Source organism: Fukomys damarensis, unplaced genomic scaffold (assembly GCF_012274545.1).
Source record: "Fukomys damarensis isolate Sample0158 unplaced genomic scaffold, DMR_v1.0_HiC HiC_scaffold_11, whole genome shotgun sequence".
Taxonomy (NCBI): Eukaryota; Metazoa; Chordata; class Mammalia; order Rodentia; family Bathyergidae; genus Fukomys; species Fukomys damarensis.
Window position 1 is genome coordinate 42,995,562 of NW_022900923.1, and position 24,698 is coordinate 43,020,259.

Below are 24,698 nucleotides of genomic sequence, written 5' to 3' on the forward strand. Positions count from 1 at the left end.
CGCAGGGGAAGAGGGGCGCGCCGGCTTCGAGCTGCCCGCTCGGCTGACGATCGTTCCTCTTCCCCGCCGGCACCCCTCGGCTTTGGGTCAGCTGAACGCGGGCCACATCATTCTGCTGGAAGTGACGCGGTGTGCAGGCTCGGGGGTCGCTTTGGGAGTTTCCCCCATAATTGTTCCAACGGTGCCGGAAAGAAGCTTCAGCTGGAGGTGGAGGTGCGGGTGAGGGGCTGTCTCCTCCCTCTGCGTACTCTCCCAGGAGGGGTCTTGGGGTGGGGGGCTTTCCCCCCAGCCCCACCAGAGTAGGGGGAAAAACTTCTGTAAGGTTTGTTATATTCTAAATTTTGGCTCCGAGCACCTTTCTTTGAGCAGTGGTCTCAAGATTTCCTAAAGCCTAAAGACCAACAGTTGGCCAGCTCTTCCTTTGCATTGGTTTGCGTGGGAATTATAATCCCTCATCCCAAAGCACCTTCCTCAAACAAGATTTTGGCCGGGCGTGGTGGCGCACGCCTGTAATCCCAGCACTCAGGAGGCTGAGGCAGGAGGATCACCATGAGTTCAAGGCCAGCCTGGAATATATACATACTGAGACCGGTCTCAAAACAAAAAATTTTTTTAAATAAATAAAATTTCCTCATTAATATGAAATTGCAACAAACCCAAACGATTCTCTAGAAGACAATGGTTTAAGGTCATTCTAGAGTCAGAGAATTACACACTGGGAAGAGTCTAGAGCCCGGAAAAGGTAACTATTAAGACATGAATTTGACTAACTGGAGAAAGCTCTACATGGGGGAGGAGAAAGCAATATAAAAAGTGAGTTCACAGTCAGGAATGGTGGTACATGCCTGTAATTCCAGCCATTTGGTGCACTGATCCAGGAGGATTGTGAGTTTGAGGCCAGCCTGAGCAATTTAGCAAGACCTTGTCTTAAAATTTAGAAGTTTTGAAAGGGCTGGAGATGTAGTTCAGTGCCCTTTGGGTTCAATCCCCACTACCAAAAATTAATTGAAAAATGAGTTCACAATGCTGAAAGATTTCCTGGGATATTGTTTTGTGCTCATACGAGATAAAATCCAGGAAATGCAAATCCCTTCATCCCAGGACACCCTGGGTGAGACAACTGGAGGAGAAGCCTGTGGGAGGAGAGACCTGGGTTTGTGAGTCTCTACCCATCACTGTGTGACCTTGGGTAATCAGCTTCACTCTCTGAACATCAGAAACATGGTGAAAAAGAAAAAAAAAAAAAAACATGGCGAGCCTGGCTGTGAAACGCAGTGGTGCCGTATGGTGCTCAGCACCAATACCAATAAGTAAATAACATCTGTCTCATCTGACACTCAAGGCTGTTGGCAAGCTCCAAGGAGCACATGTAAGGGAAACACAGTAATGCTAGGCAGCCGGCTCTGAATGCATATAGCGTGCATGATGCTGTTCCTGAGCGCAGTGCTGGCGAATGTTTTAAGGCTTTCAGTGGTACAAACAGCGTGCCGTAGGTTTGCCACCCCTGCCCTGGAGCTGCAGCGGTTAGACACAACTGTTGGTTTGCTTGCTCATTCACTACTTGCTCGTGCACATATTTCGAACAGCTTGCTCTGCGATCAGGAAAAGCTCAGCCACCTGAGCGAAGAGAGTAACTGTTCCTAGCTGGAGTGAAAGGTCTGCCACGGGGAACAAACAAGAGAGAAGCCTGGGTAATTGATGACCCAGATCAAAGGCTTTCTAATGCATTTTGGTATGGAGAAAAAAATTGGTATATTGCATATCAAAAAGTTTAGATTTTGTAGATGACCGAGAACCTGGGTGTGGACAAATGGAGCCAGGAAGGGAGTTGATCAGATAAAACTCTGGCATATTATAGAGGAAGATTTAGAAGATGCTTAGCTCGCCTTCCCTTTGTCCCTCCAGATCTTTGTCTTCTAACTTCCTGGTAGGGTTTGGCCAATGGAGAGCCACGGCAGGAAATTGGGTGGGTAGAGGTGTAGTGGGTGGTGGTTAAATTTAAGTGTGTCAACTTGATTGGCTTGGGAGCCTTCTAGGGGATTAATAAAGCACTTTTCTGGGCATGTGTGGGTGGTCACAGAGGTGTGACCTTAGGTACTAGATAGAGTCCCTGTCCCCTTCCTTTCTGGCACTGTTCCTCTGATTCCAGCCACTTCACCATGCCCTTCCACCGTGATGTTTTTGGCTTGGAGCCAGCTGACCACAGACTGGATCCCCTGAAACCGTGAGCCGATTAAACTTCTCCTTTAAATTTTGTTTGTTTGTTTTGTTTTGTTTTGTGTACCGGGGATCAAACTTAGGAACTTGTGCTTGCCGGGCCAGCAGCAGAACCACTGAGCTAAATCCCTGGCCCTCTCCTTTAAATTTTGGGTGTCGGGTGCTGTGCCCAGCAATGAGAAATCTGACTAATACAGGAGATCATGGAGGTCTGGAAATTTACTTTTTGTTTTGAGGTTACTGCGGGCTGGATGCCACTGTCGACCAAATATGATGGATTCTCCTACCCGAAGTGGTTCTTTCCCCTTTTTCCTCTTATTTCAGATGATCACTCCCCTCTTTTGATTTTCCAGGCAGAGATGGGGAAACCCTGCTCTGCTGCTGGTCTGCTGAATTGTCCACTATTCCTGTGGCCTTCCTATGACTTGCTGAGCTCTCATAAATTTTTCTTTCAGTGCTGGGAATTGAACCTAGGGCCTTGAGGACGCCAGGCAAGCACTCTACCGCTAAATCATACCCCCAGCCTTTTCTTTGGCTGGGATTATAGGCATGTACCACCATGCCCAGCTTTCTAATTTTTTAAATGCTCTTTGAATTACACCTCGGATAGTGTGCCATTTGCCTCCTGACTGTTACAGGTCAAGAGTGCAGACTGGAAGCTCAATAGGGAGGCCATAGCTACATTCTGATCACAGGATCAAGGAAGCTCAGAGCAATGGCAGAGGGATGAAAAGGAATGGATACAAGACATAGGATGTCCAGTCAGTGCTATTTAGCAAAGTATTGAAAGCCATAGGGCCAGCGATGTAGCTCAGTGATGCTGTGCCTGCCTGGCAAGCATAAGGTTTTAAGTTTGATCTCCAGTATTGAAAAAAAAAAAAAAAGAAAGACAGGTGTGCCGGTAAGACCAGCTCTTGAGGCAGGATTGCCATGAGTTCGAAGTCAGCCTCCGCTACCTGAACTACACAGTGAGACCCTATCTCAAAAACAAACAAAAATGCCAAATGTATTGAAAGTAGGGGGAAATTTTTTTGTTTTATTTTGTTTTTGTTTTTGTTTTTTTGGTACTGGGGATCAAACTTGGGTCCTTGTGCTTCCAAGGCAGGTGGTGGAACCACTGAGCTAAATTCCCAGCCCAAGGGGGAAAATTTTTAAATAAAAAAACAGGTTGCCTGCCTCACAACAACAAGGTCCCAAGTTCGATCCCCAGTATCCAAAAAGAAAAAAAAATAGGGAGTTTGGGAGGGGGTGGAATCTTGGATTGGTCCTCTCTTGCTGCCTTCGAAATTGGTGGCAGATGGTGCTGTTCCCTAAATTGGGACTATTAGCAAGCACGGCTCAGGCGCTGGGGGAGCAATCATGAGCTTCATTTGGAACAGCTGGGTGCGCGGTATCTGGCATGTCTAGGTTATAGGCGGTCAGTGAAGTCTTGGGCACACGTGAGATCAGCCAGAGGCACACAGAGGGAGGAAGTGACCTACAAAAGAAATCCAGAGAAGGCTGGGTACGGTGATGCACACCTGTAATGCCAGGAACTTGGGAAGCTGAGGCAGGAAGCTCCCAGGTTCAAGTCCAGCTGGGACAACTTTGTGAGACCTGTCTCAAGATTTAAAAAATTAAAGTGCTGGGGATATAGCTTAGTGGTACAGCACTGTTGGGTTCAATCTGTCCCCCATGCTGGAAACAAACAGTTATCTGGGGCTGGGTAAGATTTAGCTCAGTGGTTCCGCCGCCTGCCTTGCAAGAGCAAGGTCCCGAGTTTGATCCCTGGTACAGAACATAACAAAACAGTAATCCAGAAGAAACAAGAGATAAGAGAAATACTGAAACCAGAGGGTCAGAAACTAGGGTGGAAAAGCTTCTCAGGAAAGAGTAAAAGCTGGGCCTGCTAGTGCTTGCCTATAATCTCAGCACATGGGAGGCTGAGACAGGAGGATGGCCAGGAGTTACAGGCCAGCCTGCACTAGAAAGTGAGACTCTGTCTCATAACCACCCCCCCAAAAAAGTGAAAGGTAAATACAAGTGCCAGGGAGACATCTAGGAGGATAGGGGTGGAAAATGCCATATTGCAATGGCCAGAAAATCACTTGAGCCTGTGGGTGAGAGCAGCTGTAATTAAATCACATTCCACTGGCTTAAAGAGTAACATAGTCTTCCTAGAAGATGGCAACAAAAGAGCAGGATAACATAAAGCAGTTGATAGAGGGGGAAGCCAGACTAAGGGGGAGATTTGTTATATATAATTTCTCTTTTTGAGACAGGGTCTTGCATGTAGACCAGGCTGGCCTTGAATTCACAGAGATCCTCCTGCTTCAGCCTCTCAAGTGCTGAGATTACAGATATGTGCCACCTGCCTGTTCTTTCTTTGTTTTTAAGATAGGAATTAGACATGTTCCTATGCTAAGAGGGAAGACCAAGGGGAGAGAGAGAGGGAGAGAGGAGAGACTAGAAGTGGAAGGAGCCTGGAATGTCTCAGAGGAAGGGCTTCTGTGACAGTGAACTGGGGTCAGTGGGAGGAAATGCCTAGCAGACTAGAGGAGTGCGGGAAGGCGCACCGGGAGTGGGTGGCACGTGGCCTGTAGCCTGGATGGGGAGAAAAGGGAAGGAAGGAAGAAGTCCGCCTTTTGATTATTTGGGGGAACTCCAGTCTTCACCACCATCTTTGGGTATTGTTCGTTCACCTTCTAGTGCAGACTCTAGGTTTTTCCACCGCAAGGAGCACCCGCCTTGGGCGTTTGACCCGCTCCTTTGAATCTCCACAGACGGCTCCAGGGCACTCTTCCCGCCTGACCGCAGGTGGCCATGCAAGCCTACTTTGTAAGTCTTCTATATGTCATTTTTATGTTAAATGTATTCCACTAGTGAACCCTAAGTGATATACGGTGTACAAGCAGGCGGGCTTGTCAATTCGCAAACCCATGGCGGTGGTGGCGGACCTGCGGCACACATGCCACAGCAGGCCGTTTGTGTCACTGAAGGCTCTGAAAGGTTCGCCGTCGTAGACACAGCGGTTAGACGTTCAGAGAACTGTTTGCTACCTGATTATCTGTAAGCGGTCTGCTGAGAGATGAGGAGTCAGGATGGGCTCGAGGACTTACCTGGGAGAGTGGTTAAGGGGAAAATGGTACAAAGGAGTGAGAGAGCTGGGGGTGTCACTCTGCGATGCACCACACAAGGCCTTGTCCTCCCAGCAAGAGGGGGAAGAGTCACAGGAAGGAAAGAGCAGCGGCCCCTTCAAGAGAAAGGGGTCGGCAGGATGGAAGACGCAGCTTGGCTGCACCTGAGAAGCAAAGGCAGGAGGATCGAAAGTTTGAGAGTTGGGGGGCAGCATGGGTGGTAGAGTGAGACCCTGTCTCAAGCCAGAATAGAAATGTTTCCCAGCTGCAGTCAGAGAGAGGCGGTGCTTGTGAGGCTGTCGAGTTGTGGGACAAAGGTCCCGAGTCAGGGAAGGAGAGTGTGCCACAGAGACTGAAAAAGATGAGCAGCTTCAAGGAGGGACACAGCCCTGGACCCCAGACCAGTGAGACTCATGACGAACTTCTGCCCTACAGAAGTGTGAGTACCTCGTGTTGTTGTCACACTGTTCTTGTTTTTGTGGGAGTTGTCTTTCATTTTTGTTTTGGGTACAGGGGATTGAACTCAGGGCCTTTGCACTGAGTCACATCCCAAGCCCTTAAAAATGAAAATAAAAATAAATTTTTTTTAAAATTTCGAAACAGGGTCTTGCTAAATCACTAAGTTGTCTAGGCTGGGCTTACATTTGCCATCCTCCTGCCTCAGCCTCACAGTGCTGGGATTACAGGTGGGCATCACCACAGCCAGCTCATTTTCATTGTTTAATCCGTTAAATTTGTGGTGGTTTGTTATATCGGCAATAACAAATAAGGGTACTCTACACCTGGTTATTCTGGAAGCTTTGCTACAGAGCCTCCTGGGAGTGTCTCTGTGGGCCAGGCGGTACACTAACCACAGGGTGTTGTAATCACTTGTTTGCTTTTTCTCCTCTGGGAAAGGAACAGAAGAGGAGGGCAACTAGACCAGAAGCTCCTTTATGGCAAGAAAATCCCCACTGTTTATCCTGAGTGTGCAGGCCTAATGGATTGCACGAGACACAGGTCGTTCTCAAATACTCGGTATGCGAAACCCAGGTCAACTACTGTAGCTTGGAAGAGAGACAGTGGTGAAGGGCTTGCAAGTTGAGATTTCAGGGGTAACAAGAGCTGAGTTACTGCTCGGAGCAAGTGGTTGAAATCAGTGTGGCGGTGGGGTGGGGGGACTCAGTTTACCCAAGCTGTGCTGTATTCTCTCCGGACTCTGATTCAGCATAGGACGGGTCTGTAAAACAAATTCAGGCTAAGACTAAAAAGTGCACTTTTTGTAACATTGTAATTTTAAATCCCTCAGTAGAATTTCTTCAAAAAGATTCAGGCTACGGTGGTGGCTTTCTTCATCAGAGTCCACCCCTGTCCTCCAGGGTGTTCTTACCTTGCTTTTTCCTCTTTTACCTCGCCCAAGCTGGCTCTGCAGAACCAGTTGCTCACTCTTCACTTCTACTTTTTCAAGTAAGCTTTGAAACTTGGCCACTGCTAAACAAGTAAAGGGGCCGCAAATAAAGGAGCTGGGGATTTAGCTCAGTGGTGCTGCCACCTGCCTTGCAAGTGCAAGGTCTTGAGTTTGTTCCCCAGTATCAATAAAATAAATAAAAATATTCCTATATATGTCCTTAATCCCATCACTCCGAGAAGCTGGGGCAACAGAAAGCTCAAGTTTGAGCCCAGCTGGGGCAATTTACCAACTTAGTGAGACCCTGTCTCAAAAATAAATGTTGAGGGGTTAGGAAAGTAATGTGTGTTCAGTCACTGATTCTTTTACCTGTGTGGTTGTGTGTATATGTTGAGAACACTTAAGACCTACACGCTGAGCAAAAACAATGCACTACCATTAACTATGGTCACCCTGCTGTACATTAGCGCCCCCAAATTTGTTCACCTTACAAGTGAAAAGTTCTTATCCTTCCAGTTAGGTCTCCCCATTTCCCCCACCTCCTATCCCCTGGTTACCACCATTCCGCTCTCTGCTTTTATGAGTTGGGCCTTTAGAATTCCTTGTGAGAGCCCATATTTATAACGTTATCTATAACGTCCCCCAGGCTCATCCATGTAGTTTCCGGTGACAGCATTTCCTTCACTTTCCAGGCTAATTAGTACTCCACAGAATGGATGTGCCACATTTTCTCTAACCATTCATCCGTCGTTGGGTACCTAGGCCGATTCCCTTACCTTGGTTATTGTGAATAATGCAGTGAATGATGCAGCTGTCTCTTTGACGAGGCACTAATTTCCTTCCCTTTGGATATATGTATTCCCAGATGGGATGCTGGCTTGCGTGGTGGTGCTATTTTTAATTTTTTGAGGAAACACCATACTGTTTTCCATAACGAGTGTACTAATTTTCATCCCCACCGAGGATGTACAAGGGTTGTTTCTCCAAATCCCCAACACTTTATCTCTTGTGTTTTCAGTAGCCATCTCGGTGTGAGACAGAAGCGGAAGCTCCCTGTGTTTGGTTCCGTTTTGGTTTTGCGGTGCTGCGAACTGAATCCAGGCCCTGGGGCGTGCTAGACAAGTCCTCTGTCCTCCTGGAGGTTTTGATTTGCACTTCCCTGACCCTTGGTGATACTGAGCACCTTTCCATGAATCTGTCGGTTATTTCTATGTCTTCTTTGGGAAAATGTCTCCTCAGGTCCTTTGCCCACCTCTTAGGCTCCTTTTGGTGTGGGGGGGGCTATTGACTTGTATGAATTCCCTGTATATTTTGGATCTTAACTTATCATACAATATATGCTTTGCAAATGGTTTTTACCATTCTGTAGGTTGCCTCCTCATTTTCTTGATTTCACCTTTTTTTTTTCTTTTTGAAACAGGGTCTTTGCTAAGTAGTTAGGCTGGTCTTGAACTCCTATGTAGCCTAGTCTAGCTTCAGAGTCACTGTGAATCTCCTGCCTCAGCCTCCCAGGTGCTGGAATTACAGGCATCCAGCATAGTGCCCAGTCTCACAATTTTTTTTGGTTATTTGTACTCTCCTATTTATTAGATTTACTAGCTTTGAAGGAAAAAAATCACCACTAACTCCGTATGGGGAGGAGGGTTGCAAAAGGAGAGTAAAATTAGTCTTTAAATACAGAATGTGTGGGTTTCTCCAGCCCTCTAGTGGAAAATTAGATTCAAGTGTTTATATTTCCATAAACTCACCTGGGAGGATTTTATCCTAAAGAAGGTGCCAGAGGGCACCTGTGTTGATGTTTGTGCTACAACACAGGTGAGGCAGATACAGTCCTGCTCCCTCAGGTGGATCTTGCAAAGCCAAATGTTCACTAGCTCTTCACTGCCTATAAAATAAAACTATCCTTAGAAGCCTGATCAGTGGTTGTCTCCAAGTTGCTCTACCTCTCTACCTCCTACTATCTAAGCCAGAGCAAGTCATTTCCCATCCTGTAGTCTAAATGTGCCATGGACTCTTTGCTTCCTTGTTTTGTTGACTGCTATAGAAAAAGTGGGTAAACAGAAATATCGCGTACAAGTGAGCACATTGGTCAATTCCATTGATTTAATTTTCATCAGTTGGCCTTGTTATCCTGAAGGAGATGGACAATGATGTAACAAGGCCGTCAGGTGGGGAGAAAACTTGAAGGCCCTTTAATTTGTTCTTACCCTTCTTAGCAGGAGCTGGACAGACTCCATTTCCCTTCTTCAAAAATTTGGAGGATAAGTTTTTGAAAATAGGGAGCGATGGAAGGGTTGAAGGGAGGACAGAGAATGAGGAAAAAAATAAGAACCAAGATACAGCATGTAAAAGTACAAATTCCCAATGGTGAATGTCATCATGTTGTACACCTAAAATGTACCAATAAATTTAAGGAATAAAAAAAAATCAGAGGTATGTTTAACTTCTACATCTCATTCATGCAAATGGAGCCAGAAGTTGTCCTTTGTCCAACACTGGGTACTGAAGAAATGTGTCCTCTAAGGCTAATTACAGTTTCTTCCATCTGACTCTGAAAACTGCTTGACAAACTTAACTCTGATTTTCCTTGCTGAAAACTCAAGTCCCAGCCCCATTTTTCTCAGCCTACCCTCTGTTCATCCTCAACTTCTGCTATGCCATTACTTAAATTTTTATTACATTTGTTATTTCTTTTTATCAAAATCCTTTGCTTCTTATCTGCCTTCTCTTTTAGATTGTTTGCAGGATTTGTGTCTTACTTGTTTCTCACTCCAGAGGGTAGCACAAAGCCTAAGAGATAATAAATGATCAATAAATAAATGTTTATTACGTTAAATCACTCCTTCCTAGTGAGTTGAGCTTGCTCCTGATCTTATTCACACTGGAAAAACTAACAGAATGTAAAACTTTAGATTTAGAAGGTATCTTAGAGGTCATCTGATCAGTTTCCTGCGTTTTATATATGTGGAAACCCAGGTTTATTCAGGATCACACAATTTGTTGGACTTTGTTCTAAAAGACCCAGACAATTCTAGGAAAGAAAAATTCCCTCTGATTGAGGCTGAGCTGTTTTATTTTTCATTGTGGTCAGAAGGCTCAAGGTTCCAGAAACAAAAATAAATTCCCTTATCAGCCTTTGAAATTTCATAATTGTGTTACACGCCCTAGAGTTCACCATGGCTGAGAAACGGATGTTAGGAAAACCTAGGCTGATTGTAGATCTGTGTTCTTAATACTCCATGTTGCTCTTCCTGGAGTGTACAAATAACACTCGGAAAGATTCATCTTATGAGCCTGCTTTAAAAGTAATTTGTATCACTTCTGTACTTTTTTGGTTAAGACCAAGTGTAAAACTGTAATTTGAAAGGGGAAGAAAAGGAAAAATAAAAAACAAAACACTGAAAATCAAATTAACTAAACTCCCTTTCCTACATAATTTAAATTCATATCTACCTTTCTTCAGTCACTTCTATTTTCCTACAGTATTAGCTTCTAGGCTTTGGGTCAAATTTATCTTCTTTTTGCTAGGAATGCTTAAGTATCTCACAGTTACATCATCTGGTGAGGGAAATGTCATAATTTATTAATAGGAAAGACGCTGTGACCCAGCTCAGTAGAATAACTAAAGAGGTCCTATCAGGGAAGTGATAGAGAGAAAAGTGGAATTTAAAAAGGTTTCAACACTCTGAAGTTTTAATGTTCACCGTGTTTTCTTGTTTTTTTGCTGTAATATGCTACCATTGCTTTTGTTCTTGGGAGTTTAGTATATATGGGCAATTTATCAAACATGAAGAGACCTTGAATATATGTTTTAAGTAAATGGATCAGAAAAGAAAAAAAATTTTTTTTGTTTTGTCTTATCTAAAACAATGCAATAAACTCAAGTAGAATTTGCCAGAAGTGAAGCAAGGCAGTACTATTCTATCAAGTAAACAAAAGAGGTCATCTGAGTAAGAGTGCCCGGATAGCTCAGTCGGTAGAGCATCAGACTTTTAATCTGAGGGTCCAGGGTTCAAGTCCCTGTTCGGGCGGCTGAGATTCTCTTTTGCTTTTGTCCCAGCCTGTCAGCAGTGTGAAATACTAACGTTTTAGATTAAATTGAACACTATTCATTAACTTTAGAATACGGTAGATTAACATGTTGTAAGGGAAGAAAAAGTGGCTATACAAAATTATTTAATTCCTTGGCAAGTATCGAGGTTTTGTAGTTTCTCAGCATTGAGGAATTGCTATTTTCACATCGAGAAAGGGAAAGCCAAAAAGGTGAAAACAACGTTCCCTATGTTCTCACTACAAAAGAATAAACACTTTAGTAACGTGTACATTTATTACTTTGATATAGCTACAAGGATCTACAATTTATTACTGTTAATTTAAGAATTAAAAGACAAGCGCCCGAACAGGGACTTGAACCCTGGACCCTCAGATTAAAAGTCTGATGCTCTACCGACTGAGCTATCCGGGCTCCTGTGGAGATATCCTTTCTCTACAATGCCTTACATAAGAATAAATACCCATACGCAATTGAGCCCGTTCTCCAGTATAGTATTTTTGTGTAACTTGTTTTAATCGCCAAACCCGGGATGTGGTGCAGAAGAAAAGCAAAAGGTCCAAATTCTAGACCTCTCACCAGTATTACGAGCCAATACCGAACGGTAAGATATTTGTGTGCCTAGTGATCTTCCAAACAGACCCAGGATTAGAACAGTGAGGTTTCACTTTCGAAGTCCTGCAGGGACTTCCGGTCTACCATATTCGCCGTGGAGAACTCCGTGGACATCGGTGCTAAAGCCCACTCACCGATGAAAAATAAGGTCTACGCGAGAATACAGGTGTGCTCTTCTGAACTTGCTGGGCTGGACCGGTGCAGGAGAAAATGGGAGGAAGGGATAGTGATACTGTCCCGGAGCTCGCTGTCGCCTGATGGCGTCGGAATTATTTTACTTGGCGGGAGGAGGTCGCCAGCAGTGACATCGGGCCTGGAAGCCCCTGGACACCACAGACGGGAAGCTGACCGCGGAGATCCTGCAGCCACCTTGGCTCTGAGCATGGCTTTCTGCTACGGAGTCAGGCTGAGAAACGCCTCAGGTGGAAGTTTGAGAAGGCGACGTTCAAGGATCTGTTTGCTGAGGTTGCTTTCCTTCCCTTAGTTCTTACCTGATTTCGGAGGGATTGATTTGGTCCAACAATGCCGCATTTAGGAATTAGGAATTTGTCCCAAAGAAATAATCAGGAATGTGCAAAAAGATCTGCTTACAGAAGAGATCCTCATGGCGTTTTAATTGGAAATGTCATAAATGGCCGTATATATTATGGTACAGCCTCGACATGGAATGTTTTGCAGCCATTAGTTTGTTGTAGAATGCAACTTGGGAAAATTGCAAAATATTGTTACATTAGAAACTATTTCAAATCAGTGATTTTTTTAAAAGAAAGGGGTGCGTAGATGTACATTGAAAAACTGAAAGGGTAAATGAAGGCAGGTACCCCTGTTTGAATCCTAACTACCACTATGTAATACTCGGCAAGCTATTTCTCTGTGTCTCGGGACAGTAGTATGATTGTGAGGCTTCAGGTAGTGTATGTAAGCTGTTCACAACAGTGTTGGCAGTGTCAGAGTGTAGGAAGTATACATGAAGTCATATAAAGATTTAATGGCAAAGATAGCACAAGAACAGACTATGGAGTCTGCTCTTTTACTTTTCCCTGACACCATCCACCCTTCAACAAAAGGCTTAAAGTATTTGGAGGGAAAGGGAGATAGAGAGAATTATGAAGGCTGACAAATTAGGTTAATTACAGGTGAAAGGAAGACCTTTATTCCCTAAGCAATGGGAAACTGTAACTTGTGAAATTTTGTAACATTACTATGCCAACTTCTCAAAGGTGTATACATTAGGTTTGTTATATTCATGTTACATTTAAAAATTAGGCATTATCATATTGAATATTCTCTAAGAATCACATGTAAATACTACTGGAACGTACAATGATTTCTACAACTGGCTTGTTTAGATGGGACACTGAATCATGAAATTAGGAATATCAGATACTAGCTTAAAACCCTTTGGTTCTTTCCTGTACACTGAATAACACATGAAAGGTTATATAGTGACATTCACAGTCCTCCCCAATCCAGCCCAGCCAATATTGATAAGATTTTATGTTAGCACCATGCAATGGATATATAATACATGCCTCTTAAATGTAATTAGAATTTTCTAATAGCCACATTTGTTTTTCTCTTTTGGAGATGGTGTGGTTTTGCTATGTAGTTGAGGCTGGTCCTCAACTCAAAGCAGTCCTCCTGCATCACCTTCCTGAGGGCTGGGATTATAGCTATAATCCCTAGTAGCCATATTTTAAAAAGTAAAAAGAAATAAGTAAAATTTATTTTAATAATATATTTTATCCCATCCCATATATCCAAAACCTATCTTTTCTACATGTAACAATATAGAATATTACTGAGATATTTTACATTCTTCTTTTCCTATTAAGTCATTGAAATCTGATGTGTATTTTTACTTAAAGCATAGCTCAGTCTGGGCTGGCTACATTTGGCTGGTGGCTACTATATTGCATAGTGTAGTTCAGTATTATATATCAATGCATTGGGTGAACGTTGTTATACACTCCTAGGGAGCCTGCAGCAGGAGGACCACTGGGTGTTTGAGACCTGTCTGGGCTAGTGAGTTCAAGGGCAGCCTGGAATATGTACCAAGACCCTGTCTCAAAAAACAAAGCAAAGCAATTTAAGATGTGTTATGTACATGTACCAGCTCTGCAACATGAAGGTAATCATTATGTATTACAAACATGTACTAATAAAATAAATTTTAAAATGCAGAAAATGAATTTTACTTCATCAACACTTCTGGGGTAGGTCAGTGATAGAGCAATTGCATACTGTGGAAGGCTGTGGGGTTCAACTTTCTGTTCATAAACGAAACATTTAAAAAGTGAAAACAAGCTTTAGATAGTTTAAAGATATTAGTTGCAATGTTCTATAACCAAGAAGGATTTGTATCTAGATTATATAGAGAACATCTAGAAATTAATTTTTAAAAGGTAATCTAATATAAAATGGGCAAAAGATATTCATAGTTGAGGAACATTAAGTCACCACGTATGAAAAATGATTAACCTTACTACTAATCATGGACGTGTATAGCAAAACAACCATGAGAAACCACTTCATAACAGGTTATTTTTATTAGCCAAAAGTGCTGAGGATTGGCAAAGATACGGGGCAACAGAATTTTTACATACTTCTATCAGGAATGCATATTTTTCAGTGACTTTGGGACGCACTTTGGCGTGATCTAGAGAGGACAGTGTGTCTGGTCCAAAAATGTTCCCGAGAATGCAAACGGAGACAGACAGAAGTGTTGACAGCCCTGCTGTAACAACAAACAGCTGGACACCCTTGGTCTAGTTTTTCTCCCTCTCTTTGCCTCCCTTCCTTACTTTTGGTGGCACTAGAGATTGAACCCAAGGGGCACTGAGTCACATTCCCAGCCCTTTTATACTTTTTTATCTTGAGGCAGGGTCTCTAAATTAGCCAGGTTGGCTTTGAACTTTGATTCTCCAGCTTCACCCTCCACAGCAGCTGGGATTATAGTGTGCACACCACACCTGCCTTAAATATTCATGAAAAGGGATGAATAAAAATTGTGGTGCATTCATTTATGTTCTGTGCTGAATTGTGTCTCCCTAAAATTCATGTTGCAGTCCTGGTACCTCAGAATATGACTCTATTTGGAGAGAGGGTCTTTGATGAGGCAATTATATAAAATGCAGTCATATGAGTGGGCCCTAACATAATATGACTTGTGTCTTTATAAGAAAATATTAAGACAGATAACATATGACCAAGGGGTGACCAACTGAGGACATGGTGAAAAGGCAACCATCTAGAAGGCAAGGAGAGAAGCATTAGAAGTATTAGAGGACAACAGACACCTTGATCTTGTGGCTTTCAGAACTCTGAGAAAATAAATCTTTGTCGTTTAAGCCTCCCAGTAGTATTTTGCTATGGCAACCCCAGAAAACTAGTACAAAAATTCATTTTGCATTTATACAATTCAATATCTTACTGTACAGCAATATCATCATATAACAGTGGAAATGAACCAACTACACAATTGAACATCACAATCACAAGCAAGAATGTAAGTCGCCGTCGAATACATACCACGAAGTTTGACGCTTTTATAAGGTAAGAGCACACAGTATTTATAAGGCATATATACATAAATTCTGAACATCTAAAGAGATACATACCAGAAGTAAATATCGAATTCAGGATAATGATTTCCACCAAGTGTGGGGGCGCACTCCTCTAATCTCAGCACTCTGGAAGGCTGAGGCACAAAAAATTGCAAGTTTGAGCTCCTTTGGGGAAATTTATCAAGGACTTGTATCAAAAATACAAAGATTTAAAAAGTCATGGGGATGTAGCTCATTGTGAAGGCCATGAGTTCAACCCCCAGTTAAGCCTCCTCCCTCAAAATAGTGGGTCCCTTTTGGCTTGAAGAAGGGAGATGTCATGGAAGAGATTACAGAAAATTTCCTTGTGTAGGTAAAGTATTTCTTCTTAGAGTGATGGGAATATGATTCCGATCTCCTGCTCAGTGCTGTGATGCATGGCAAGGAGCAAGACATAGAGACAGAATAGAAGAGACAAATGGGGGATTGTGATGACCAGTACTTGAGCAAGCAAAAGCCCTGAAATTCAGAACCACTGATATGCATTGGTGACACAATCATTGTTAAGTTGGGGTAAAGGTGCTAAAAGGGCTATGTGAAAGTGGCTATGTGTAGTTACTAGGGATATGTTGCTGATGTGGGCAAGGCTTGCAAAAGGAAGAGACAAAGCCTTCTTGTGTCAGGCTGGGAATGGAATTTGGGATAAGAGTAGCTCTGACCTCAGCTGTGTGTTATCTTATATGCTTTGGTCAGACTCACTTCTTAAAATAAGTCAATTGCCGGGTTAACTCTTTACAGCCTGCACTGCTTACATCTTGCTTTGGGCATAATCAGTGGGGCAGTTCCTCACATTGTAGATCAATACTATTGAGTTCTAATTCTTTTAAAACTGGAAAGGGATGGGTAAGGTACCACATGTCCCATAGCACTTGGGAGGCTGAGGCAGGAGGATCCCTGTGTTTGAGGCCAGTCTGGGCTACATAGTGAATTCAAAGCCAGCCTGAAGATTGTAGCAAGACCCTGTCTCATAATAAATATAAACAAAAAATAAAGCCAGAAGAGGCCATAGAAAAATTATCTACTTCAGCCATTTAATTTTACAGATTGAGACTTGAAGACTGGAAGAACTGTAGTGTTCTAGTTTCTAGAAACAGAAATAGCTAGACTAGAAACCTGGTTTCCTGTTTATTCAATCAATCATCAGTGTGATTCTTAAGGAAGGAAGTGGTGATCACTAAGAAACGGTTATGAGTGTTTAAGCCAATTTTATTTCTTTTTGGTAAAGTTACTTGACTGATAGAAAAATGAAATACAATCTTTTTTTTGGACAGCAAGTCATTTGAATGAAGTCTAGTGAAAACCTTGGGAAAGGCTGGAGAAAGGACAAATGCTGCCAGATGTTAACTACTTTTAGGTGGGTCACTGGTGATTTAAGGACAACATTGGAAGGTGAACAAATTAATCACAAATCTATATGAATCATGATGGGAAAAACTGTATTCCTCACCATGTCCTATTCAACGTATTCATCAAGGCTTCAAGGGGAGACAAATTAAATATGCTTATAAATACTTTGCACAATGCAAAACTGAAAGAGCCTCTTGAGCCTCTAGGTGAGGCTATCTGTAGTTGATCAATCATTACACTTACCACATTCTTTATCCAGACAGTCTGACTCCCTCACTAGCCAAATTCCAGCCTTATGCATTTTGGAACCCGTTAGGTTGATGCTTAGCATATAGCAGGTGATCAGCAAATACTTGTTGATCTTATACCAAATTGAGAGAATCACAATTCCAAGATTCGGGAAACAGTACGAAAGGCCCTCTAAGTTAACCAGGTACTATTTAAAAGATGCAAAATAAATTTGTTTGGAAATCCTTTTTTAAAAAAATAGTTGTACAAAAGGAGAGGGAAAATAGTTATCAGTGGTTCAGCTAAAAAAGCTTCTTCCTCTTCGTTTCTTTGAGAGGTGGTTGCTGGCTTCAAGCTCACAGTGAGCAACTGCAAAAGGGGAAATGAAGAAATCTTCAGTTCCTTTACCCAACTTTGGATCCCCCACGTTGTGTGGGAGGTTGTTAGAAGTAGGGCAGGGCACAATGTACCAACCAACGCATGCCATTGCCCTACTTCCTTTTGCATAGGTCTGTGTCTATCTCTGGGAGATGTATTTTAAAAAGAATGAACAGGTGCTTGTCCAGAATACAGGGCCAAGCTGGCTGGGGACTCAAACATGTATTTAAAGAAAAAGAAAAGGATCAGGGTATTTTAACTTTCAGAGAAACAAGTAAGAGGGTTAGGACTTGTAACTGGAAGCTGTTTTAAATTAACTGAACAAGGGTGGGGTGGAAGTAAAATAAAATTTATTTAGAAAATAAAAAAATAGACACCCCTCAAATAACGGAAGTGTTCATTTTGGAAATAACGGAGATATATTTTATTCTCCAAAGTACAGAGCTAAAACCAAGAGCAATTGCAAAGGCAAAAAATTCTCTGAGTCTTAGGATCGTCCTGAAGTAAAGGAAACAAGGTATTTTGCGGGAGGTAATGCCATTTGGCAGCGGCAGAGGTTGAACAGTCGGCCTGCGATTTTTCCCCGAGGTAGTCTGTAGCACTGGGAGAGATTAGAGGACCTGGCTGTGATCCAAGTAAGCCCCGTCTCCCTTCGTACCTCTCCTTTGGCATTTACCACGTATCTATTCGTGAATGTACCAGTCTCACCGCCCCCAGTTAACGATAATATTAGGATTGCTGTTTCTCCTCTCTAGCTAAACCCTGGGGAGTAGGGCGAGTAAATTACATCAAGGAACAGAGAGAATGCACGAAGAAGCGTACAGTTTTTCCGAAAAGCTGAAGGCCGATTATGTTCTTAGCTGTCTCCTCTGGTTTTCTAACTCCAATGACATTTCTGTAAGTATCATAAGACCCAGCGAGCTCCCCAAACGTTTCTTGGAGCCCTCCCTACTTCTCAGTCATTCAAATTCCACGACTCTCTCCCCGAACTCGGATGTACTCTATGGTACAGGGTTCAGTCTCTCTAGCTCTCTGGTCCTCCAGTTGTCTCATCTATGGTTTCCGGAGGCCTAACCGGAAGCTCCTGTGTACGAAAGGGTTCGGCAGGCCGGAAGTTGCGCGCTCAGTACTCGCCCTTTCAAAATGCCGCCGAAGCCTTAGGACCCGCGACTACCACCTCGCGCCCTCGGGCTCCGAGGGGGAGCGCCTCATGGAACGGCCTTAAGGTGTGGCTCTAGGGTTTCGGCGGGGTGCCGGGAGTGAGAGGTGGAGAGGGGGGCAGGCTGAGGTGCCGCCAGCTCTGCGGCCCCGGAGCTGGGAGAGGCGGGAGGAGCCCGAGGCGTGGTGGCGGCGTGGGACTGTCGTGCCCGGAGGAAGGAGGGCTGGTGGGGGAAGGGTTGTGAGACGAGGCCCAGCGGAAGATGGAGAGGAGTGGAGTGAGGCCAGCATTTCACAAACCTAAGGTTGGAGCAGAATGTGAGGAAAAGCGGTGAAGTTCGGAGGAAGGATGTGGGAGAGAGGGAGACCGCGAGAATGACATAGACGGTTTTTAAGGGTTAGTAATTTTTAGGGCCGCGGACCGTTGCCTCACGTCAATGCTCTTTTGAGAAAAGTTCCTTTTCAGTCCACACCCAGATCTCCTGAAACAGAATTATCTGGGGATGGGGTCTCCCAATGATTCTTGTACACTAAAATTTGAAGGCTACTTTTTTGGAAACAGGAACCTTGCCGTGAAGTTCAGGCTGGCCTTGAACTCTTGGTGATCCTCCTGTCTCAGCCTTCAGAGTGCTGGGATTACAGGCGCATGCCCCCATGCCCAGCTAGAAAAACGGTTTTGGGTTTTTTTGATACTAGGGATCGAACTATGGACCTTGCGCTTGCCAGACTGAGCGAAATTCCCTGGCCCTTGAAAACCAGTTTTACAGCAATCCCCCCCTCCGTGGTGATTCCCTCTTCCTTTATCAGGAAAGATCTCTGTTAGGAAGCTCCTCCAAGCCCTAGGGATGTTACCACGTGGAGCGAATGCCTGTCAGAGATACTTGGAATCTTGGTATTAAGTGTTACAACATCTCAGGGTTTAGTCCCTTTCTCATACATTACTGATAGGAAAAGGTATTTTGGTTGAAAGGTATTTATTTCACAATATTCTGTTTTATCATACTGGTCCGAATTGCAGCTCTTGCTTAAGAAAATGCAAAATACCCAAGTGTGTTAAATTAGCAGTCCAGCAGCCCTAACTTGTTTCCTCGGGCTATTAACTGCTTGATTCTATATCCTGACTTGTTCTACATATTGACATTTTTAAGCCACTGAAGGATCATTTTGCATCTATTTTTCTGCACCTTAAATTTTACCAATAATATGATGGACCACATTTCATAATATATGAATATACTTTTTTCTCAGGAACTTACATAGTGTTAATTTACAGGATTGTGCTACATTTTTCTTTAACCTGTTCCCTGGTGTATTTTTAGCTTATTTCCAGTCTTGTTTTGCAAGTTGTGCTGGAGTATACTTTTGCTACACATACTCCCTTTTTACAGCAATCCTGGTAAGAACTGAAACATCTGAATAGTAGTGTGTTGTGTTTGTTGTTGTTTTTGCTATATTAGGGATTGAAACCAGTGTCTTTGAACTAAGGTACATCCCCAATTCTTTTTTAATTTTTAATTTTGAGACAGGTTTTTGCTTAGTCACTAATTCAATCAGACTGGACTCAAACTTCTGCTTCAGCCTCTCAGGGTGATGGAATTACAGGCCTGTGCCACCATGCCCAGCTAGTACTTTCTTAAAAAAAAAAAAATATTTTATCATGGGTCCAGTTGAAAGAGTGTCAAAGAGTAATCAAGGTCTCTTAAGCTGTTATGACTTATTAAGGATATTGGTTCTGCTGCCTTCTGGTTATTATTGTAGTCTTTTTTTTGGTACCGGGGATTGAACTCAGGTCCTTGCGCTTGTGAGGCAGGCAGTGAAACCACTGTGCCAAATCCCTGGCCCCTATTATTGTAGTCTTAAAATTATAGTTGTTTTCATTTGAAGATGGAGTGTAGGAGGGTATTAACTAAATGTAGGATGGATAAAAACCACTCTTTTCATCACTGAGGGATTGAAGCTGTTCTTACTGTCTCTGATTTCAGTCCATCTAAGTATGTTTTGTTTTGTTTTTTGCTGGGAATTGAACCTTGTGAGCCAAGCAGGCTCTTTACTGCTGACCACTGAACTACACCTCAACTACAAATAAGTGTTTTTAATGAAGGTGTTCTGGTATAACAGCTTTCCTTTGGAGAGTCAGAAAAGCCTTACTTAGGAAGTGATTTTTTTTGTTTGCTTTGTTTTTTTTTTGAAACGGTCTTACTATGTAGTTGAGACTAACCTGGAGCTCACTTTGTAGCCCAGGCAGGTCTCAAACCCATAGCAATCCTCCTGCCTCAGCCTCTGGAGTGCTGGGATTATAGGCCTGCGCCACCATGCCTGACTGACTAGGAAGTGACTTTTGTTCTAGATAAAGATAAAATAAGTTAAGATTTTTTTTTTATTATTATTATTATTTTTTGGCTTTTTGAGACAGGGTCTCCCTATGTAGCTGAGACTGACCTGGAGCTCACTATGTAGCCCAGGCTGGTCTGGAACTCACAGTGATCCTCCTGCCTCAGCCTTCTGAGTGCCTGGGATTACAGGCATGCGCCACCACACCCGGCAGTTAAGATTTTTTTTTATTATTATTATTATTTTTTGGCTTTTTGAGACAGGGTCTCCCTATGTAGCTGAGACTGACCTGGAGCTCACTATGTAGCCCAGGCTGGTCTGGAACTCACAGTGATCCTCCTGCCTCAGCCTTCTGAGTGCCTGGGATTACAGGCATGCGCCACCACACCCGGCAGTTAAGATTTTTTTGAGGCATGGGAAAAGGAGAAAAGACAAGTGCTAAGTGGCTTTTGGATTTTAACTATGACCCCCAATGAAAAATAAATACATTTAACAATTTTTTAAAAAAGTTTAATTGGTACATGTTTGCGGTACATAATGATTACATTCATCATGGAGAGTTGGTACATGTACATACATCTTAATTCTTTTAATGTTCTCTTGCCCTTCCTGCCTTCCCTGCTCTCTTCATCTCTTGGTTCCCTTTCCATCTGCAAAAGATGTGTCTCCCAAATTTTATGTTGTGACTTGTTACGTACAAGAGAGGTAGTGGTTAAGAATTCTTGCTTCTGCAGCCTGAGTGCTTAGACTCTATGGTTTTGGGCAAGTTATGTACCTCTGTTTCAGTTCCCGCTTCTGAAAATGAGGGTGATACTACCTCACAGGATCTCTGCGAAGACTAAATGGATTATTGTATGTAATGTGCTTGACCCAAAAGTGCTTAACTAAGTTCTGGTCACTACTGTATAACAGGTTCCACTGTATGCAACTTAGTTATGCCCTTTGTTTTCTGGTCTATTCTGTTCTGTTACTTTTAGAGGTATGTTCAGGCCAGTTGGAATACAATTTGCAGTTTAAAAAGTTGGTGCTAAAAACACTGGGTGGTAAAGGGGCAAGGCAGATCCACGAAACTGCATTCATTTAGCATGGTGAGTGTGGAGTGGTGGAAGCAGAGACCAAAGAAGAGCTCCACGAAGGAATAGAGAGGAGGTTGAAGGTAATCGAGAAGGGTTATGTACGCACACTGGTGAGGCGTGATTTCTGGAAATCGACTGAGAAAAAGGCTTCCCTCCCTCTTTTGAGACTCTTTGGCGAGGCTATATGTTGACATAACAGAGGAAAACCTGATCTAATTATCTGCATATGCACAGGAACCCTACATAATGTTAGACTCGAAGGGTCAGACATTTGAGCTGTGTATATCCTGAGTTACAGGAAAGGCATTAGGCTTGGGGCTTTTGGGGGGTGGTGACAACATAAGTTACAGGAGGATGGGGAGGGATTTTATGGTGAACAAAAGTTGTCTTATTCAAATAAAATCTCAGGTAAGAAAAGAGTTTTCTGTTACAGCTTGTTCGTTTGTTCTTTCTGCTGTGCTTGGGGTTGAACCTATGATCTTGACAATGAAGTACATCCTCAGCCCCCCCGCCTTTTTTTTTGACAGGGTCTTACTGTATCTCCTAGGTTGAGCTGTAACTTGTGATCCTCCTGCCTCAGCCTCTCAGAGTGCTGTACATCTGTGTGCAATCAGATTTCCTTTCTAGATATGAATTTCTTTTATACAAGGACAGCTTTTTAGAGCTACTCAGATTATAGTTTTTCAGAATAACCCAGTTCAAAATTTGCCAAAGAAATGAAGGGCACATGGTGAAAGCCTGTAGTCCTGGCTACTCTGGAAGCTGAGTTGGGGAGGATTTCATGCATCGAGGAGTTCAGGGCTGACAATATAGTGAGACTGTCAGAACATTCATCAAAGAAAAAGACCCATTTTGGGGTGGTAACATTTTGCTTTCCTACACTCCTATTTTGGGGTAATGTATTTTGAGCCTGAATGTTACTGAGTCAGCTGTTCAGGCCCACACAATGTGTACCTTTGCTTTTCAAATGCCCTGGAAAACTAGGAAAAGCAGGATTTTTGCCATAGTTCTATTGCTCTGTGGAATGCGGGGGTGGGGGGGATTGGCTTTTTTTTCATCCTGATACTGTTGTGAAACAATACATCCTTGATAGAGAATCCTTTTGGGGAAGCAGAACTGGGGATTAAACTTGGGCCTAGTAGGTCAGCCATTCATTCATTTATTTATGTATTTTTTTATTTATTGAGACAAGATCTTGCTAAGTAGTTCAGACTGGCCTTGAGCTCACTGTGTGGCCCAGGCTGGCTCCTGCCTCAGACTCCTGTGTACTGAGATGACATGTGCGTCACCATGCCCAGTTCCATTTTTTATATTTGAGGCAGGTCTCATCATATTGCCGGCGCTGGGGTTGAATTTACTGCCCCCCTGCTGTGGCCTCCCAGATTGCTTGGATTACAGGCCTATACCACCAGGCCAATTTTTAAGGGAGGATCCTTTTGAGAACAAGCAAAGAACACTGCAGAGCTTCTCCCATCTTTCAAAAGCAGGCAAATTCTTTTAAACCCTTTATACCCATCCTTGGTGTTTAATGTGAGCAGGAAAGGTACATTTCCAGGAAGCCAAGCCTATTAGTTATAACAGTTCTTTTAACGTAACTGGGATATTTTCCAAGAGTACCAGTTTTTTTTAAAGGTATAATACACACAAATAGAATTTTTATATGATTTTAGATGTATTGTGTGCCATTCAATAAGTTAATTAAAATCTATCAAAGTGATATATTTTTTCTTTTTTTTTTAATGTGGTACTAGGGATTGAATCTCAGGCCTCGCAATGGTAGGCAGGTGTTCTGCTGAGGAACTTACAACCTCAGCCTTTTTAAATTTTTAAAAATTTTTAGACAGGGTTTCTGTGATATGCAGGCTGGCCTGCAATTTGGATCCTTTTTGGCTCAGCCTCTTAAGTAGCTGAGATTACAGGTGTGCAGTATTGCACCTGGCTTTCTCCTATATCTAATGATAGTTCTTATTTCCTTTGTTTTTATTTTTTTAATTGAGTTTATTGGTACGTTTTAAGTATACAGTACATTTACATCCATCATTGGGATCTTGTATCTTTACATGACAGATCTTCATCTTTTTTCCCATATCCCTGCCCTCCCTTCACCCCCTGGTCTTTTTTTTCCTTTAAATGAATCAGTATCTTTTATTGTTAGGTAAATTTCTTCTTCTTCTTTGTCTTCCTCTTCCTCCTCTTCCTTTTCTTCCTCCTCTTCTTCCTCTTCCTCCTCCTCCTCCTCTTCCTTCTTCTTTCTTTCTCTTCCTCTTCCTTTTTTGAGATAGGTCTCACTATGTAGTTCAGGCTGGCTTTGAACTCTTGGCGATCCTCCTGGCTCAGCCTCCCAAGTGCTGGGATTACAGGCGTGCTCCACTATGCCTGGTTTGGAATAATGCTTTTTGATTTGGGGAAGCGATCATGCACGTGGAAAGAAGAGGTAGTTTTGAGTGATTTAAAAGTTAAAATATACAAGTTGGTGTTGGATGTGATAGTAGAGGGAAAGGGGAAAACTAGAATGATTCCTAACTTTCTCATTTGAGCAAGTGAATATTAACTAGCAGGAGCCAGGTGTGGTGGCCCATGCCTGTACTCCCAGCATTGGGGAGGCTGAGGCAGAAGGATCACTGTGAGATTACTGTGCCTGGGCTGCACAGTGAGTTCCAGATCAAGCTCAAGTATAGAGTGAGATCCTGTCTCAAAAAACAAACAAACAAAAAAATTAGCAGGGTGTTTTAGTGGAAAAGGGTGAGCTTTGGCTTGGGTAGTTATTTGACTTATTAAACCTTTGTTTTCTATTCCTGTTAGATTCAAAAGGGATACTGTAATTGTTTAGTGGTGGTGTTATTTTGAGAAAGGATCTCACTATGTAGTTAAGGTTGGCCTTGAACTCACTATGTAACCTAGGGCTGGCCTTGAATTCATAGCAATCCTCCTGCCTCAGCCTCCTGAGTGCTGGGATCACAGGGGTATGCCACCATATCTAGCTTGTTTAGCAGTTTATAAGTAAGTAGGTAATCAGGGCAGCCTAGGATAGAGTTGGATGCAAGAAAATAGCACACACATCAAGTTAAGAGCTAATTTAAGTCATGTAGATAGTTAAACTTAGAAATGAAAACAGGAAGGTTTTTATTATACCAAGTGGAAAAGGGACAACATCTTGCTTTGAATTCAAAGGTTGGCAGTTGGCTTCAT

At 42.9% G+C, this 24,698-nt stretch overlaps 1 protein-coding gene and 2 non-coding genes across 11 annotated transcripts in view; 2 read left to right on the top strand and 1 right to left on the bottom strand.

Moving 5' to 3' along the window:
• The first annotated feature begins 10,678 nt into the window (after positions 1 to 10,678).
• On the top strand, positions 10,679 to 10,751 carry Trnak-uuu. The gene has a single exon. It is a non-coding gene; the product is annotated as a tRNA-Lys (tRNA).
• Positions 10,752 to 11,112: 361 nt separating this feature from the next.
• On the bottom strand, positions 11,113 to 11,185 carry Trnak-uuu. Its single transcript has one exon. It is a non-coding gene; the product is annotated as a tRNA-Lys (tRNA).
• An 89-nt stretch (positions 11,186 to 11,274) lies between these two features.
• Mdm4 (MDM4 regulator of p53) overlaps positions 11,275 to 24,698 on the top strand; it is a 46,230-nt gene continuing 32,806 nt past the window's right edge. For 4 of the 9 annotated variants that reach the window (XR_778125.2, XM_010613017.2, XM_033762182.1 and 1 more), the window contains exon 1: positions 18,042 to 18,170. The gene's annotated coding sequence lies outside the window, so the exon portion shown is untranslated. Of the gene's footprint in view, positions 11,852 to 14,826; positions 14,942 to 18,041; positions 18,171 to 18,250; positions 18,408 to 18,480; positions 18,500 to 24,698 lie in introns of those variants that run through there. The other 5 variants (XM_010613018.3, XM_010613019.3, XM_010613020.3 and 2 more) reach the window with 5 other exon arrangements.